General features: G+C 47.4%; 1 pseudogene; it reads left to right on the top strand.

Moving 5' to 3' along the window:
* The first annotated feature begins 721 nt into the window (after positions 1 to 721).
* Positions 722 to 1,847, top strand: LOC139273637 (zinc finger protein ZFP2-like; annotated as a pseudogene).
* The last annotated feature ends 2,889 nt before the right edge of the window (positions 1,848 to 4,736 follow it).

Here is a 4,736-nt window from a genome sequence, read left to right as displayed (position 1 = left end):
TTCCCACAGTCAGAACATTTAAAGGGTCTCTCATCAGTGTGAACAAGTTGGTGTCTTCAGCGTGTATGACTCAGTGAATCCTTTCCCACATTCGGAGCAGGTGAACAGCCTCTCCCCAGTGTTCTTTCAGTGAACTCGCTGGTGTCCCTTCAGCTACCTGGGTGTTTTAAAGCTCTTCCCACAGTCGGAACATTTAAATGGTTTCTGAACAGTGTGAACAAGCTGCTGGTTCTTCTCCTGCACCTGCCCTTGGGCCTGGCTAAAACAGCAATTTGTAGGTCCAGGATGGCCGGGGGACCCATGGTGGGTGGTTGCTCTGGCTGCCTGCCTATCTTCCGCCGTCTTGTCTGAGTGGCCCTGGAGAATGCGGTGTCCGTTGGTACACTTCATATGTTCCACCTCAGCATACAGAGTGTGTTATAGACACTGATAACAATATCCTGGTTTAGTTGGGAAGGTTCCCTTTGCTATTGTTGTGACTTTGTTGCTTATTTTTTCTGCTATTTGTTTGATTGGACCACATGTTTTGGGGAACAAGAGAGGAAAGAATGTTCCATAAATATTAGAATTGTCTGTTCTAACTTTCTATCCTGTACTTACAGTGATCACTTTTGTAAACTCCTTTTACAGGGTATTAGAAGGGGAGGATTTATAGACGGGAAACTCAAACCAAACATCACATCAAGATGTGACAGTCACTCGATTCATTGCAACCTGAATATCATCGGACCGTGAAAGTGGAAGGAGAAATGTTTGTTCTGTTTGTGGAAAAAGATTTCAAACATCAGTGTGACTGGAAAAGCACCAAGACACACACACCCGAGTGAGAGTGTTCCAGTACACTGACTGTGGAAAGAGCTTTAACCAGTTACACAGCCTGAAAAAACATCGCACCATTCACAGCGGGGAGAAACTGTACACGTGTTCTGTGTGTGGACGAGGCTTCAACTGATCGTCCAACCTGGAGAGACACAAGGACACCTGCACCATGGAGAAACCGTGGGAATGTGGGGACTGTGGGAAGGGATTCACTCAGTCATCCACTTTGCTGAATCACCAGCGAGTTCACACTGGGGAGAGGCCATTCACCTGCTCCGTGTGTGGGAAGGGATTCACTCAGTCATACCACCTGGTGAGACACCAGCAGATTCACACTGATGAGAGACCGTTCAGTTGCTCTCACTGTGGAATGAGATTCAGGCAGTCATCCACGCTCACGGAACACCAGCGAATTCACACCGGGGAGAGGCCGTTCACCTGCTCCGTGTGTGGGAAGGGATTCACTGTCTCATCCCGCCTGGTGAGACACCAGCGAGTTCACACTGGGGAGAGGCCGTTCACCTGCTCAGTGTGTGGGAAGGGATTCACTGTGTCATCCCACCTCACAGTGCACAAGCGAATCCACACTGGGGAGCGGCCATTCACCTGCTCCGTGTGTGGGAAAGGATTCACTCAGTTATCCCACCTCACGTCTCACCAACTTACACCAATAAGAAACCTTTTAAATGTTCTGGCTGTGAGAAGAGCTTTAAAAGCACAAGGGATCTGCTGAATCATCAACGCACTCACACTGGAGAGAGGCCGTTCACCTGCTCAGTGTGTGGTGAACGATTCGCTCGGTTATCCAACCTGCTGACACCAGCGAGTTCACACTAGGGAGAGGCCGTTCACCTGCTCAGAGTGTGGGAAGGGATTCACTCACTCATCCAACCTGCTGACACACCAGCGATTTCACACTGATGAGAGACCTTTTAAATGTTCTGACTGCGAGAAGAGCTTTAAAAGCACAAATGAGCTGATGAATCACCAACGCACTAACACTAGGGAGAGACCGTTCACCTGCTCTGTATGTGGGAAGAGATTCAGTCGTTCATCCATCCTGCTGACACACCAGCGAGTTCACACTGGGGAGAGACCTTTTAAATGTTCTGACTGTGAGAAGAGTTTTAAAATAAAAAATGATCTGCTGGCACACCAACATACTCACACTGGGGAGTGGCCGTTCACTTGCTCTGTGTGTGGGAAAGGATTCACTCAGTCATCCCAACTTCTGAGGCACACGCGAGTTCACACTGGGGAGAGGCCATTCATCTGCCCTGATTGTGGGAAGGGATTCACTCAGTCATCCACCCTGCTGAGACACCAACGGGTTCACACTGGGGAGAGGCCGTTCACCTGCTTCGAGTGTGCGAAGGGATTCACTACCTCATCCAACCTGCTGAGACACCAACAAGTTCACACTGGGAGAGGCTGTTCACCTGCTGTGTGTGCGGGAAAGGATTCAATCAGTCATCTAACCTTCTGACACTCCAGTGAGTTCACACTGGGGAGAGGCCGCTCTCCTGCCCCAACAATCACATCCAGGACTGAACCATGTTCATTCTGACAGTTGGGGTTTGTTTCTGCTGATAACCCCAATAACTGGGCTGGATTTTGTGTTTTGATATCTTTCAAATAAATCAGCTTTGTTTCAAACACAATGTGTCATGTCCTTGACATCTCCAAGATAAGAGGAGACTAATTGGTGTCCTGTTACAGACTGTTCCATTTTTGGATCTTTTCTCCTTTCTAACTCTAGATCATTTCAGTTCTCATATCTTTCATTTCTCTCATGGACAAGTCCCACATCTCCATACCTTTTGAGTGCCTCTCCTAGCCTTGGTATCCAGGGATGGTATCGGTAACACGCCTGGGGTCACTAAACACAAAACCCAGTCTGTTAATCACTTCCAGCTACTGGACTTAGCGTGTGCCCCATAGCATCTCTCTCACCTTCGATGTGTGGATAGAGAATCATGCCTGCAAACCTGGTTTTCAATTTAAATCCACTCAGCAAATGTACTCAACAAAAGTAAACACATCACGGCCCAATAATCCAGCTCTATATTTGCAGGTGAAAGTCTGTTATCTAACTCCTTGAGTGGACAAAATAAATAACGATCCCAAATGGAAGAATCCCTTGAATTCTTTGTCAATAGTTTTCCAATTCTGACTGGTTTCTTCCTTACTTTTTAAAAAATTCCTGGTATGTGGGCAGCACTGGCAAGGCCATCATTTATTGCCCATACCTAACTGTCCTTGAGAAGGTGATGGTGAGCCACTTTCTTGAACGGTTGCAGTCCAGAAAAGCAGTATATAGCCGAGACAGGGAGGATTTACAGACGGGAAGCTTAAACCAAACATCCCATCAACATCTAACAGTCAATGTATTCATTGGGACCTGTATTTCATCAGCCATTGGTTATTGAACCTGGAGAAACATGAGGACACTGCCACCATGGAGAAACCATGGAAATGGGAGTGTGGGAATGAGTTCAGTTCCTCATCCCAGCTGGAAACTCATCGATATTGGGAGAGGCTGATTATCTGCTCCCTGACTGGCAGGATTCAGTCGGTCATTAAATCCCATCTGAAAACTGAGTTCCCACAACATTCTAAAAGATGAATCTACAAGATGACAGGACAGAAAATTCGATTATATGACAGGGTCCACTTCAACCATCCAGGGCAGTGAGTCCCTGTAATATTGGATTTTAACCTGTGGGAAATATTCTGATGTTATTGTCTCGGGGCAAAGCAGCATTGTTACTTTAACATCAATTTAGTCAAACTCAATGGGCAATCCGATCTCCAAATGGCAATGTCTCCTTAAAGCTGATAGTGTGGGCAGTTCTGCAGCTCATTTCTCTCTGTGAGTGAGTCAGAATAAGAAGCTTTAATAACAGCCGATGTTTTACAAAGAGAGACTGGACCAAAGGACATTGGTGGAATTTAATGGGCTACAGGAGGCTATTTTTAACAGAAGGAAAGCTGGTTACAGCACACAGACAGTTTAACAGACTCCATGGTCCACTCTAACTCCCACCTTCTCTCTCACTATGAACGTAGCTGCAGTAATTGCTCCTCTGACCTTTCCTCTCTTGTTCCTCCTACACCCCTAATACATGGCCCTACACAATCTCCCTCCCCCCACATCCTCACTGTGCTGGAATCCACACCAGTCTCCAAATCTGCTCCTTGTTTTCTCCCTGGATCCTGAAACTACTGAACTCGGTCTGTCCCTCCTGAAGTTTACAGGCTCTAAACCTGAAGCTTGGTGTCCCTCACTCCCTAGTACTTGACTTACCTCCCCTTCTCTCCTTTTTCCCCCTTGGTCATGTTCCACACTCTGGGCCTTGGGCCTTCCCTGGGGATTCTCAGTATGAACAGGGGGAATGTGTGTTGAGACAGGATGTCCCAGCTCTCCACCTTTAAAGGGACAAGGACAGGACCCGCTGGGCTGAATGGCCCTGCTTTATGACATCACTGTAGTGCCCAGCAACCAACCTCCCTGAGCCCTGCGCATTATGGACTGGGTTTAGCTCAGTGCTGTGACAGGAAGGGAAACAGCAGGATTCAACCCGTGTGGAGCCCAGGATTAATGGGGAGAAGTACAGGATCAATTTATACCTTATTGAGTAAGAAATATCATTGTCCCGAACACTCTCTGTCCCTCAGTATCTCTGTTGTGGAGCAGCTGTTGGGTTTATGTTACCCTCTTTCGGTGAATTTTTGTGCTCATCGAGGTGATGGATCTCAGTAAAGTTCCCTCGACACTGCCCTGGGAGTATTTGATGGGACATTGTAGAGGGAGCTTTACTCTGTATCTAACACATGTTGTACCTGCCCTGGCAGTGTTTGATGGGACAGTGTAGAGGGCGCTTTAATCTGGATCGAACCCCGTGCTGTACCTGCAT

This window comes from Pristiophorus japonicus, chromosome 9 (assembly GCF_044704955.1).
Source record: "Pristiophorus japonicus isolate sPriJap1 chromosome 9, sPriJap1.hap1, whole genome shotgun sequence".
NCBI classification, from domain to species: domain Eukaryota; kingdom Metazoa; phylum Chordata; class Chondrichthyes; family Pristiophoridae; genus Pristiophorus; species Pristiophorus japonicus.
This window is presented reverse-complemented; position numbering and strand designations above follow the sequence as displayed.